Source organism: Aythya ferina (assembly GCF_964211825.1).
Source record: "Aythya ferina genome assembly, chromosome: 11".
In the NCBI taxonomy this organism is placed as follows: domain Eukaryota; kingdom Metazoa; phylum Chordata; class Aves; order Anseriformes; family Anatidae; genus Aythya; species Aythya ferina.
In genome coordinates, this window is record NC_140307.1 from 15,965,234 (window position 1) to 15,980,589 (window position 15,356).

General features: G+C 36.6%; 1 protein-coding gene across 5 annotated transcripts in view; it reads left to right on the forward strand.

Moving 5' to 3' along the window:
- The window catches only part of OTUD7A (OTU deubiquitinase 7A), a 118,271-nt gene that overhangs the window by 7,404 nt on the left and 95,511 nt on the right, over positions 1-15,356 (forward strand). Inside the window, exon 1 of one of the 5 annotated variants that reach the window (XM_084532424.1) lies at positions 2,293-2,312. The exons of the other annotated variants lie outside the window; for them this stretch is intronic. The gene's annotated coding sequence lies outside the window, so the exon portion shown is untranslated. Of the gene's footprint in view, positions 1-2,292; positions 2,313-15,356 lie in introns of those variants that run through there. 5 annotated transcript variants of the gene reach the window in all.

Genomic DNA, 15,356 nt, shown 5'->3' on the forward strand with positions numbered 1-15,356 from the left:
TGAATATTTAATTCAGCTTATAAACTTTATAGACCCCAGTTTTATGTCTAAATAGTGTCAATTCGGTCTTTTCAATTGTTCTATAAACAAGGTCTATTTTTGAAGTCGGTAACATAATTCTTTGTTGGACATGCTTGTTAGCTTTAATTAAAGGGTTTATAAATTCATTTAATATTTTAGAGTTTCTCAGCATTTTGAAATACATTTTAGTTTGAAAAAGAAACCTCAGGACAAGAAAATAACTTTAAGATAGTTTGAAAAATTCTCATATAATTTATAGGAGAAGTGGTGGGTTGTTATTTGTTTCATAAAGGACAATTTTATTTTCCAGCCCTAGCTGGCAGAATATTCAGTCTCCTTATGTGAATTTCTGTACATCTATGTGAATAATTGAAGTGTCAAATATCAACTCTGCACATGTCGTTTCATTCTGGTGAAATTAGGAAAGGGTCACTTGGCTTTTTATCCTCAAACTATATTTTTCTCCGTGTTTGGCCCAACCCTGTATTTTAGACAGCTTATTGTCCTGTTTAGTATTTAGTATAGTTTAGTATTTAGTGCTGAGGTTTGCTTTCAGCCTACATTGTTGAGTACAGCATTAAATGTTGATGTAAATTTGCTTTCCTTTAGCTTGTACTTCACAAGAGTCAAGTCTTTCTGCATTATATCTTGGTTTTAGAATTAGTCATTTTTAAATGTAATGTCTTTGGCTCAGACCTTTTGGATACAGTCAGCTTTCAGAACAAGATTACATATATATACATTGCTTATTTTTGTTGCTTTACAGAATATGTACAAGGATGTCCATTCCTCTTTCTAAATTTAAATTGTTTGATAGTTTGAAGCAAAATCCTAAAATCATTACTCACTGTTGTTGTCCTGTACTTGTAAGAAACTGGTGAAAAGTTGCATTAAAATGTTGAAGTGCAGCACTGATTATTTAAGGTAGAAAACGAAGAATTCTATTGTTGAAAGTATTTTTGAATGCTTCCTCTCTTTTTCACCAGAATGATTATATCAGCCAAATGCTAATTTTACTGAATATATCATTAATTAAATTTCCCATTGTAAGTTTAGAGTTTCATCAGTTAGAACACTGAGTTATGCTCTTGGATCATGATTTCAATCTTGTATGCAGTGATTTGATACCATTTTAATACCATCTAACCTGTACAAAGAACAGCATATGATTTTTTTTTTTTTTTTTAATGCAAGAGTAAAGTAGCTATTTTTATCTGTCAGTATTTCGCAGTTACTCAGTGCTCTGTGGTAAATTTTTTTCACTTTTGCATTCTCTTGGGATCTACTGAGTAATCATATGTATTGACTAGTTAATCAAAGAAAGGACAAAGCCCATGTAGAAAGTGAGCTAGCTGAGAAAGAATTAATTTTGATTCTCATTTATGTCACAATGGTTATACTTCCAATATTGTTTTTAGAATTAGAGAAAGGAACACTGAGAACTTGTTCATTATTAGATGCTTGAAATATCACATTTCTAATCCTGATGACTGCTGATGCCTTCAGTGACCTCTGTCATATGGAAATTTACAAAGTTGTTGCTGCTGCATATGGCCAGGAGATGCAATATATTTCTAAGCCATTGCTATGATGTTATCAGAAACATGTTCTAATGCCTTTGATTAAAATGGCTAGCTGCCATGGTGATAGCACCATAGAAACTGGTAAAATAATCATTGCCTATTAGGAAGTCTGAATGAAAAAAATCTCCATTTTTCTGCCTTTTATTTTTCAGCATCTTCACAGGAATTCTGCTGCTGTTTATATTCCTGATGAGTAAATTATTGAATGAATTCCTTTGCTCTGTGTTACATGGCAAACCAGGCTAAGGTTATTGTATTGGTCCTGTCTAAATATTGAATGCATGAGTGACTGACAATTCAGTCATTCCACCATCTCCTTCTAGTCTCAGGAACAAGGACATTGGAGTAGAAACCTTTCTTGCAGTACTGATTTTTGTTTTTAAGTCACTGTACTCTCTATTACTGTAATTACTTTCTAAACAGTACAGTACATATCATTTTCTTCAAAAACATTCTTTCAGCAAAGAATGGTAGCGCTCCAAGTACAGTAACGACGGAGCTTTAATTTTGGAACGTGACATTGTAAAGGGTTTTTTCTATCTTGAACTATGCAAATCATGAACTTCATCTTATTTCAGGATGTCATAGGAAGCTACTCTGGAAGGCCCAGAACTTAGAAATTGTCCTGATTAGCATACATCAAGGCCCAAGACTACAGAAACTTTGTCTATCTTTCAGAACTGCTTAACAAGGCAGGGAAGGTTGCTGGTAAGTGCTAATTTTGAATTGCCACTTGCCAAAAGGTGCTGCTGTGTACAATCTCAGTCTTCCAGTGAGATAATTTCTAAAATGTAAGACATATCTTTTGCTTTAAGTCACATACATGGTAAGAAAATTTGAGATGAATGATTAGCCATTTCTTAATTATAGATGTAGTTTGGAAGCCTCATCCAGCTATCAATTAATAACATGTTTACTCTATGTTTATATTTGTATTAAATACAAGAATGCCAAGTAAAAACATAGAGTGGACAATATCTTTACTTGACCATCTTTTTCCTTCTCTTTTGAGGTCTATTACAAGAAACAAAGTACCAGAAGCAGTCCCTGGCTTGGGTTATTCTGTTTCTTGGTTGGAATGAGTCATTTCTCTCTTACCCGTGAGTGACTATATCAGGTGCTTATATGCTATTGGAAATTTCTAAGCAAGGACAGGAGGCAGTGATGCCAGATATATATCTAGTGAGACATACTCATTAAGCTTCTGTGAAAACGCTTATATTGCCTTCAGAGTTTCTAAGGTGCTGCCAAGGAGCTTCTGTCATGTGTTAAATAGTTTTCCCTGTCAGCACTCAGATCAGTTTAGAGGATACTTGATGGTGGTAAACTCAAGCTGATTAGTTAGATTCACTCTGTAGTAAGTGGCAAGCTGTAGAAAGGAATGCAGGCTATCAAATGTTGTGCTTAGATACAGGTAAGACAGCACATGTGCTCTAATCAGAATAACATGCTTATGTGAGAGCAGAATCCAGACTGAAGTGTTGGAAGTAGAAAGGTCAGGAATACTTACTGTCAGATTTACCACTGCTTACCAGAAACTTGCCTGTCTCTCATCTGAGAGTATTTAATATTCCAGTAGTTTCTGTATTAGGTCTTGGAGCTGTTACCTTGTCAATATGTGGGAAAACGAGGACATAAAGGTGTATTAAATAACATTGTGGTAATAAGAGGAGAAGATTTTACTGTGAAGAGAGCATTGATTTGGCAAACTGTAATTAAGCATAAAACAATGAAATCACCTCCCGTATCTCTCTAAATTACTCATTACATCTTTGTCTCAGGAAAAATACAGATGAATTAAAGGACAGGTAGAGTATAAAGGAAAGGCAGATGTATGTAATTCCAACATGGTTAATGTCAGAATATGCAACATGTAGGTGAAGTTAACATGTGGAAAAGATTCAAGCAAAATTGTACACTCATCAGTTCTACAAGTACAGCTGAGTAAAGAGCTGGAGAGGGACTTCCCTTCAGCACAAATTAAGAGAAGTAATATATAACGTAGTGGTCCTTCAGCAGAGGCCATGAGGATAATGTTAAATAAATTCACATGGATAAAGTATATGCAGTTTGTTAAGTTGATGCTTTTTAAAAAAAAAAAAAAAAAAAAAAAAAAAGACATTGAAAAGTTGCAAGCTTTTCATGAATCATGAGTACTGGGATGCCCAGTCATTGACCAGCTGAGTCTTAATTTGACAGATTGTGAGGTTAACTAGAAAACTGGGAATTTAAATAATTAACAGCTGAGATGCTTTATCATATCTGATTTTTCTCCATAAGTGTTTCATTTTTGACTTTTCAATAATTTTAAAAAGCAAGACTTGCAACAAAATGATGGGAGATCACACCAATGCCAAGTCATTTAGGGGGAGCTCAATGTCTGAGTGACAGTGTGCCACAAGGATTCCAAGTCCTATGAGTTATTCTCACAGCCCCTTATGTAAAATTTTGATGTCCCTGGAGGGGGAAGGGGGAGTAAGATATTCTGATATGTTGCTTTATATGATGTCTCTTTTGTATTGAAAGAGCGGAATGAAGGAATGAATTTTTGGGCCATGTTTTTGTGGATGACTTTTACTGAATGAGGATCACTTGAAATGACAGGTCCTTTAGAAGCTGTGTGTTCCTGAGCAATTGACAGTTGGTTCCTCCAGGCTTCAGTATATGGATGCAATATGCTAGCACCTCAGCTATACAAACCTCACATCTCTCTGTTCATAATTGAAGTTCTCATGCATGCTTGTGCTATGCTAGAGTTTCTCTTTCCTGTTCATTGCTAAATATTTGGAGGCAGAGTTTGAAATAAGATAGGAAAAGTTGTTTGGTCTTATATAAATAAAATCCTCTTAATCCAGGAGACTCCAGACATACTTTACCGATTGTCTTTTTCTGTCTTATTCTTCTGTGTTTAATCGTGTTTGTATCTCTGCCCTGAGATGCCAAACTGAGCATAAGGATTGTATTACGGTTTGAGGCAGGAAATGCAAAGATAGATAGACATTAGTGCATAGGCATAAATACTCAAAGCGGAATTTAGTCAGGATTAATAGAAGGATGCCTATTTTTGGCAAGAATAAGGAACAAGTTAAGGGCTGGGAAAAAACATGTTCTATGAAATTTAAACCGTTCCTCCTTGTCTTTCAGTAAGGGAAGTTCTTCTTGTAGAAGTCTGTAATACTTCCTGGGCAACGCAATTTACAGTTTTTTCATTCTGCATTGTTCGGGATTTCTTCGGACACATGAAAGCATGAGCAGAAGACAGAGTAGCACCATAAAGCCTAGAGCCATGTTTGAAACAAGAAGCGTTATTATGTTGTCTCTCTCTGGGCTACATCATCTTTGTAAAGGGAGATAGCCTTTTTCTATTGCTTAATCCATCCCCAAGTACTTTGCTCAGTTTCTTTAACCTTCCAAGGGAGAATATGTGTAGTTGGCAAAGGAGGAGGGGTCAACCAGCGGCTAGGAGTGGTTTGGGAATTGCACCTCAGGACTTACGCCTGGGAGAACTGACAATAGCTTTGCAATGGGGTCCAAGTCTGTTTGAACTTGCTCTGTCTGTGATTATAAACACATGGCACAAACTGTTCCTTACTCGCTGCACATGGAGGAATCTTCTTTAAAGCAAGCTGTCCTTGTGTTTTCTGAAGGCAGTGAGTTACTGGCACGTGTGCCTTGCTGATATGATGCATTGCTTATCTGCAGGCCTGGTAGCCCTGTGACCGCAAAAAGATGATATGCTCGTTTCAGCAGATAAGCAATATGTAGTCATACGGGGAAGCCTGATGAATGTGCATCCAGCTGAAGATTGCTAGCTTGGCTGCCCTCCCTCAGTGCTAGAGCAAATCAGGTGGTTGAGATAAGTTATTATGAGCACTAGTGAAGTGTAGACCTCAATTAACATGGAAATATAAATCATTGGCTTTTGCTACCAAGGGAATGAATCCTTGTGCCTGAGCATCTCAGTTGTAAGTGTCTGTAGCTGATGAGATGATTTTATCTAGCTGATAATCGCTTCACTTTCTTTGATACAGAATTTGAGAACAGGGCCATTAGCATTTCCCTTCTTCCAGTTTTGTCTCTTAAACTATACTTTACATGAAAATGGGAGAAATGGTTCCTTCAGCAGTTAGCTTTCAGTCTGCACATCTCTCACTTAATATACAATACTCTCCAATCCATTACAAACAGAGGGATATGTTCTCATGAGAGAAGACGTCTGTGAAGCCAATCGGCTGTCATGAAATGCACGTTTACAGACTGAAGGAAGAAATGGAATACTCTTTGGATTTCATAATAAGATTTCCCTCCCTAAAAAGATGCTTTACTTCTGTGAGGAAAAGTTTTGAAGAGCACACAATTTTGTTCTGAGCGCTGTACGTCATGGTCAGTAGAAATGACTCTATGGCTGTTTTTACTCCAATTATTATTGTATAGGAGATACATTAACACACAAAACAGCATGAAGATTCTGTTTATATATGTGTTCTATGAGCTGTTTCCCTGTACAAATCAGACTTTGTGGTGAAGGTGGAAAAGATTGTGCCTAAAACTTAAATTACTGGGGGTTGTAGCTGGTCACTGAGAGTCAAGCTGCCAGAGTCCTTGGGGAGAGGTGGAAGAAAGGTCTGGAGCTTTAAAATAAGGAAACAAACAACTTGCTTCCCCCAGACCTTTTGTAGTATAATGTCAAAAAATAACCTCTCAGTTGTGGAGTGCTGAGTCTCTTTGGCAGAGGGTGACCTCAGAGGGAATAGTTGTGCCAGGAAAACACATTCTGAGTTGAAATGCTGAGGCAGCGAATGGCCAACAAGTGGATTTAGTTCACTACTAGTACTGTTACTCTGTTTGCATCTAGCAGAAGAAAAAAAAAAAATCTGTTGCTGTCAGGAAGCTTTAGATTAAGTCCTGGATGTTTTAAGACACTTGCCATGAGTGATGTATATATATAGAAAATCTATTTTGCACTGCTTGAAACAATGCTATGTCAATGTACTCACTTTTAAAGTGGGACAAAATAGAATTATGGTTTGCCTTATAGATGTGATTTACTGGCATTGTGTTATCCCCAAACCATACCTTTGTTGGGTGTGTATGTGGAGCATATATTTAGTGTGAGAAAAAAATGAAGTTTCTTTAGAACTTGTACCCTACCAGTACTATGCAGTATATTCCAGAGTCTTAAGAGGAGGTTATTTTGCAGCTGTTTCAATGCTGTACAGTAAAATCTGGAGATCTAGGAGAAAAAATCTCTAATAAATGAAACTCTAATTTTGGTAGCTTGTGGTTATATCATCCTACCATGAAAAATTTAATGTGGTGTTAATTATAATTGTATAAATTGAGATATTGAGCACCCTACACCATCTGTTCCATTTTTTCTTTAAATACAGCAGGAAGATCGGGGTTTGCTGTGAAGGTAAAACACCAAAGCAGGTCTTAACTTTCTATACAGATTTTTATGCAAAATATGACCTTTATGTGATTTTCCAGCTTAAGGTACAAAGCCAACGAAATGCAATAGCTCTCTATATGGAACTGTATGCATGTATATAGGTATAAGGGGCTTCTTGTCTTTTTGATAGAGAGGAAAGAGGTTGTTGAAAAAGTAGCTGAAGATTTACAGGCACGTGCTATGAAAGAATGAGTTACTGATGAATAGCGAAAATAATTATTTGAAAACCTCTAGAAGGCTTTTAACCTCATACAGTTTTACATAGGGATGGTGTATTTGTTGGTCATATGAACCCTGTCCTGTTACAGAAAAAGTACTCATAAAACTTTTTTTTTGGCTCAGGCCATTTTCAAAACATTGAGGAAGCTTTTTGAAATCTCTTTTGCCAATCCTGCAGTAGTTTGCCAGAAATATATTGTTGTTTTGTTTTTTGTTGTTGTTGTGTTCTGGCTGCTCAGGAATTAAAAGCCTATCATCTGTTTAATAAAATAACCGGATGCAGAGAGCTGCTAATAAGATGCAGTGTTCCTTCTGTGTTGCTTCTGCATGTTCCCCCTGCTTGTTTGGCTGGAATGAAGTGATGTTATATATTTGTAGATCTAACAGCTCTTCTTTTCTTCAAGCCTTGCACTGTTAAATTGGGTCATTGCATATAGTGCATGTTAAATAAGATGAAGGTTTCTTGTATTTACAGAAGTTAGTAGCAGGATTTCACAGTTTTACAGGAAACATATTATAGTTAAGAATAAGCATATTTCTTTTATAGATATATTACTCGTAGTTCACGAATGAATTCTTCATGACTGTATCTTCTTACATACATAGATATCACAGGATTTGATAAAGATCATCAAATGTAACAAAGACCGGTGCTTTAAGTGTACAGTGGTTGGTATGTCTTTGATTAGTGTTTTTGCAGCAGAACATTTAAGTCTTGTGTGGCTATACTTGAAATGATTCTAGTGGTGTTTTTTTTTTTTTTTGAGGGAGAAGGAGACTACAATGAATTATTTTTAATATCAGTAAAAACCACATAACTTCTTAGAATGGGATTTAGGCTTCAAGGTCATGTGAAGGGATTTTTAAAAGCTTTTTTCTCATTTTGATGATTAAACCACCATGTAAAATTGTAACTTCATTAATAGTTAAACTGTCAAACTCCAATTCAAAAACTGGTCCTATACTTGAAAAAAAGTGAATCTGAAGTTCAGCCCTAAACCCTCATCCTCTGTGTTCTTCCTTACTTTGTGAAAATCAGCAGTTTCCTAGCCCTTAGACATGTCTATTTAAAACCAAACTTGCAGTTGTATAGTCCTTCCTAAGCCATGGCAAATACATTTCATAATGTCATGTCTCTGAGGTGTTCCTTCTACTGCTTTTTTTTTTTTTTTTTTTCTCTGTACCAATAGCAATCGTATATGTGAGAAAAGTTTGTTGATTTTAGAGCATTTGAGCAAACACTGCTGTTAAGAAATACAATATTTTTGGAGACAGTTCATAAGTTGCAAGGCAGTGCTTCTTGTCACCTCAGATGGTAACCTGAAAAGCAGGCAATTTTATCCTTTTTTTTTTTTTTTTTTTTAAACCAGATTAGATTGAAACATGGTCATGATAAATTGAATTTTTAACCTAAAATAAACAGTATGTGATTCAATAATAATTACGCTTCAATAAGAACGATCAACGTTTACGAATACTGGTCAGTTTGCTAGGTTCCTAGTCGGAGAGGGCTACTTGGTCATATGTGATTTGGCAGTGTTTCTGCTTTTAACTTTGTGCAGAAGAAAATCCAATGGAAGGAAGCTACCTTTCATGCTGTATTTTCATCCACGGTTAACTAAGAGTCCCGTGTACTCAGAAATATTGAATGCCTTTCTTTTCTGTGTGCACACTTTTATGGGTTTAAAATTATTTTGTTTTAGTGACAACTATCTTGCTTTGTACATTTGTTTCCAGCTTCCCTTCTGTACTAAAGCAATGCCCTTTTCAATTATTTATTTTCCTCAAAATCATTGCAGAACACATACTTGATTGGCAACCAGTTAACACTTCATTCTTGCTGCTGTGGATCTAAAATAATGTAGAACAATTATCAATGTTTGTTGGCTGATGAACACTATTCTTGCTTGTCACAGGGTTACATTTATTTGTGAATAACTATCAGGCACCAAACAAAAAAAAATCTGAAATATTTGCTTCATACCTCTCAATATTAAATGAAGTTGCCCAAAGAATAAAAGAATAAAATGTGTGTTAGTGTTCACAGGAGTAGCAGGAATAGGGCTGAATGTCCTTAAAACATTTTTTTTTTTTTTAATTCCATAATATAGCTTCTAGGTATTAATGGGTACATTCTTCAGAGACTTTGCATCTGTTGTTGGCTGCAGTGGAGTGTTTTTGTTTTTTGACGAAGGGATGCTTAGGCTGCAAGTCCTTAGCTATAGAATTTGGTGGTGGAGTTGCTACTTAAAAACCATCTAGGTCTAGTTGAACTATAACACCCTCTGTCAGCAATATACTTGATCCTGATTTGTAGATTCTTAATTCATTACTTAGATGAGTATCATGGATGAATACAAAGTAGCAGTGTTGTACAGGTTGCATCTTTGTGGTTTAAAGAAGCTCTCTATTTTATTCCCTTTTTTATGACTAAGTGAGGCTGAACGAATGGCATGTGTTTGAAACTTGGTCAAAATAATTGTTTTTGTATGATAGCTGTGCTCAGGACATCTCAATTAACAGCTAAGTGTATGCAGGCTTTAGAATTCATGAAAAGCTGTAGCAGTAAAGAATACATGCTCTATTTGTAAACTTGATAATAGTGTGAGAGATTTGCAAGTATCTAAATGTTTATTTTGACAGATATATGTCATAAATTTATCATATGAAAGAAAGCTCCTGTTGGCTTCTTCTAACTAATGAGACCACAGGTAGCTTCAGAGGCCTGCAAGTCTGATTACAGAATGAAGGCCAGGATGAGGAAGCTGCTAATGCTAATTGACAAATTGGCATTTAAACTATTTTATGTGTCTAGAATTACCTCCGGTGTTGAGTGTAGCAAGTGTTTGGAAAAAAAAAAGTCCGTCTTAGCATCGTAAGATAAGACGGTTGTTAAATTTCATGCTTGGCTTCAGAGTTTATATGTAATCACTAAAGATGAGTATCTGCCTTAAATAAAGGAGTAGGTCATTAATCTTCTGAGAGTTCCTCATGCAATCTTTGCAAATACAAAGGCCTCGAGGATAACATAATTTCAATAGCATAGCCTGCTATCTCTTGCTGTGTCAGTGTGTTGTTAATGAAAAAAGAGCGTTAGTGTATTAATAAACATGCATACTTCCAAGCTGAATTATCGCCAACCTGTTTAAAATAGTTGCCTTTCTCAGATCTTTACTGTTATTTGTTATATATATACATATATATATTTGTTACATGGTAATTGCCTCCTAAGATTTCACGTATCTGAAAAGATGCAGTAACGGTGTCAGAAACTAAATTAATATGCCATGGGAGCTTTCCTAATGAAATTAATATGGCATTTATAACCTTTTTAGGGAGGCTTTTCACCAATTACAGCATAAAATGAACTCCCAAGAGACTAAAATGCTCTTTTTTGCCCAACCTTTTATACTTCTGCCTGCTTCCTTTCATGATACATAAAATAGGAATTGTGAAGTAAAATAATAATTTTTGCTACTCTTCCATGGATTCAGAACCTTTTTTATTGTTATGAACTTGGACTGTAGATTAGTGTTTCATTTTCAACTTGAGTTGACTGTATTTTTCCATGAGGTAGCAGCTAGCAGGATGAAATGATTTTTTTTTTTTTCCTGAAAGAATCTTTTCTGTTTTCTAATAAAACATTTTTATGATTTTAACCCTAGTTATTTGAGACCTGCAGTTACAAAGGAAGTTTAATTGTATAAATGTTTTCTATCTTTTTGAGGTGTGATTTTTTTTTTTCTTCTTAGTTTTTATGTTAAATAATGAATAAAGCATGCTTAAACTTTGTAAATTGGTGATAACTCTTCGTAAGGTAGATGACAGCATGTGGAGGAGAACACGCAGGAAATTAATTCAGCTCTCACAGGTGAAACAGCAAAAAATGGCCTCTAGTGGAACTGTATCCTGAGGTTTATTTAAGAACCAACAAGGCTTGAGCTTTTGCCATACTTGATTCATTTTGCATACTCACTGAGCTACTCTGCTGCCAGCACTATATTTACTAGGTCTTGACTTCTGTTCCCACCAGAGAGATCACAGCAGCTTCAGGAAGGGTAGAAAGTCACATTGTTTTGTGTTCCGCAGCTCCTCGTAGTTACCAGTCTTGGCATCATGGCCTGGGCATCCCCTGGCATGCACTGACCTCCATGCATCTATGATATGATAGCTAGGATTTTCCCTTGCTTTCAGGGCCTCCTCTCCAGGATCTTTTGCCTTCTTCTCTCCTAGCAGCTCCCCCCCTCCTTTTTTTTTTTTCTTTCTGTTTCTACTTTTTGAAAACACTTCTTTCTGGCATCCAAACTCCTATTTTTCCTAATCTGAATAGTGTGCAGAAACATAAGGTGTGATCAGTCTTTTATTGCAGATTCTGTCTCTGCATTTATTGAAGGACTTGTAATGTGCCAATTCTGTTTATTCCAGGTATTTTCAAAATTTACAGCCAACCTCTACAGATTGATTGCAGCAAGTACCAGGTTTCTGGTTGAAGTTTGAAAGTTCACTTTTGGACATTCAGCCAAAGATGAAAACACAGACCCGGTTACATGCTGCTTGCTAGCAATTGCAGTTTAAGCTATTCATTTGCTTATGATAACTAATGTACTTATGCTGAAAGCTGGTTTTGGTGTCATTAGGAAAACCTTTGTTTACCTTGTACTCGCTGATCTTCAGTAACAGATACCTATCTTCTGTGCCTTTCTTAAAGGAACTGAATTTATAAGATTACTCTGCAGAGGAGGAATCTAAATATGAGTTGGTGCTGAAATGGAAGGGACGGCGTTTGACTGCCAGTTTACATCTTGTGACAATTTCAGGGTTTACACTATTTGGAGGTCGTACATAATGTGAGAACTTTCACAAGCTGCAATACTGCGCACAAAAAAAAAAATCATGTCTGTACAGTCCTTTAATCAATAAGGGTGTCTTCTGTGTGATTAGTTGTGTATTAACATACAGGTGAAATTTTTAAAAGGAGGGTGGACTAATATTAGCATGAAAATGTCTTTGTTTTCATTATGAATATGGATTTATTTTAAGCATTTTGTCTAACTTTTTGTTGATGACCATTTCTTTGGTGCTTTCTAGGTGGTTAATATGAGGGTGTCCCATTGCTGCAGTGGGGAAGAGTCAACAGCTGGCTGTTGCCTCACATCTGGAGCTAACTGACTACAGAAACAGAAGGCATTACTCTAACTGGGGGTTCAAGGTCCAAAAGCATTTGTCACACATCTCTCTGTTAGCACTCAGACTTTTTTCTATGGTTAAAATGCTTGCATATTTGAAGTAAATATTAATGGGTTTATTAACTTAGCAGAAGCAAAACATTGCTTTCTCTGGTTATTATTTCTGCAGTTCAGGGTATGTAGGGAAGAAAACATTTAGAATATGAATAACAGCTTCAGAGATGAGGAAACTTCTTCATTTTCTCATGCCATAGGCTCTTCAAGGAGCAGATATTCATCTCTTGGTCTTTCCTTGCACTGTTTTGCAGTTTTTGTTTCTTCTGATTTATTTGAAGCAGTAATTTTGTCTACCTCTAGTGTTCCCAAGAGACAACAGTATGGAGTGTGGCAGTTTCTTCTGTCGGGTTAGCATCCTTTCTGCTTCTGACTATCAAATTTTATTGAGAACTCTTCAACTAACTGCAAGAACCGTGCTGCTGGCTGAAACTAAAGCAATAGTCACAACATGTGTGCTCACAGCAGTACTGATCAAATCCACCTCCACCACCTGGTCTGAAAGGAAATTCAGGAAGGTACGTCTCCTAGCATAGAATAGTATGCTCTATTTCTGTGGCAGAACCAAAAGAGATGTCCTAATATTTTGTTATTTTTAATTTAATCATTTAGAGAAAAGGGGACAGGAACCCTTAGAGAAGTAGAATATCACCCTTTATGCAAAAATTAAACACTTACTCCAGACGGTAAGCCTTTTCTTGGGGCAGAGAGGGATGTTGGCTACAAAATGGTTATACACCTCTAGAGAGGAAAGAAAGAAACAAAACACGTGCAAGAGTGTTTATATGTACAAGTGCCTACCTGCGTGTGCATATGTACATAAAGAACAGGATAACTTGCTGCCCCCAGTGTACAGCGTCAGGTTTTCCATGGGCCCTTATCTCTAATCCAGCTGTCTGTCCTGCCCCAAGCTGGCAGCAGGGGATGCAGCAATGCAGCGCGCGGTGAGGGCCTCCTTCTGGCTCAGCTGACTTCCCGGCAGGGAAGACTGGGGAGGTGAGGTGGTTTTAGGGACTGATTTGATGCAGGGCTTCTTAAGCCCTTCACCGTGGGCTTGGATTTCACTTGGTTTTGTTCTGATGTTATACCATTGGTGTTTCATTTCTGTTGTGGTTTGTTTGCACAGCAGCATAACGTATGCATAGAACCACTTGCAGTATTCTGGTGTCTGAGTGCAATAATCACCTTCTAGTTTCTCACCAAAATGTCAAGCCATTTTTTACATAGGATATTTTTGATGTGGATTACTAGTCAGCCAAGCAACCAACAGACCATTTATTATTTTAAATAAACATTTTTGTTACTGTTAGCAAGATGCAACTTGAGCAGCTATTTGTACATAGTGAATCTTGGTTGTGGTGAAGCATCTAAATGCTAGGGCTTTTTTAATAAGTTCTTTGGTGCTAATGACTTTTTGCCTAAGATTCACGTATGGTCTTAGAAATAAATAAAGTCAGCATCCAGCTGAAAGTGAGAGCTGTACCAAAACGTTTTATTGATTTGCTGTTCAATCTGAAAACTGTGGCATATTGTAATAGCTTGTCTAGACTACTTCCGTAAAATGAGAGAATATATTTGCAGTAGCTACTCACTAATGGTGAGATGAATGTGTTCAAGACTTTTTTTTCATAATTTAGTGCATTACAAAAATCCCTAATGAAAAGCAAGCCCCGTAATTTTACATTTTCAACAAAAGCTTCTTTCTGTCATCATGGAAAGGCAAAGAAAGTAACTGTGGTATAACTACACACCTTGTAAAACCTCTTGCTTTTTCTGTAAAGTGATGAGGAAGGGCCTCTGCATAATACAAGCACAGGGTGCTGAGGTTGCTTTTATAGGAGAAGGGTTCTTGCTCTAGTTTTATTTTTCTGGGAGGGAAAGAAATTCCTTGAGTAGCAAGAAGGCGATGTTACAGAATGTTTGTTAATACAGCAGAAAATTTTGTATCCTTTTAGAAAGGAGAACATGACGTTTAGTAAGAAGACCATTAGCAACAAGGAATGACAATTCAGATGACAGAACTCTCATTTTTGTTTATGTGTTCATTTGTTTTGTTTCATGGGATGAAAAAAACAAACCCTAACAGCTGCAAGAAGTGATTGAACCGCCACAGATAGCTGTTGTTTCTACAAGACAAAGAATGTCGTATACAAAACTGTGATGTTTCTTGTGGGGAAAGGGGAATTTGGGGTTCCTGATGAGTTGCTATGTGGTTATTGGCTTATCTAAGAGCTCTTATTATTAAAACATTTCCTTCCTCATAAAGAATATCTGTAAAACGATATTATGCTAATCACCTTCTTAACTGATACATCAGGTGCTGAAGTGTGAGCATGTAATGCTAACAGCCCGTCTCTCCTCAGCTGGAGCTGAAGAGTCAGATGCTGTAGCCAGGGTAAGTAGGAGCTCCACAGCTTCCACAGGCAGGTAGGACACACGTGGGCCAGTGGATTGTGTTTGGAAGTGTGTAGCAAAATGGCAATAGAAATGAAGTCCTCAAAAGATTTCTCACCTAATCATGGGTGGCATCTATGTAATCTGTCTCTGAGTCTGTTGTATTCTCTCTGGCTAAAGGCAGGTTAAAGCGCTCTATTCTGTGGTTCTGTTAAAGATTTTTCATAAGACTGACAGGAGGGTTAAAAAAAAAAAAAAAAAAAAAAAAGTAGTGCTGCATTATAATTGAATACTTTTCAACCATTTGGAAATGGATGTTTTGTAGATGTCCACATCCTATTAATCCATCTTTTCATGGTCCAACAGTGGCAATTGTACAACTTCCAGTCATTCTCAGTTGTAGTTTACTGAATGTTTGGAAGATTAACACTGACTCAAAGTTCTACC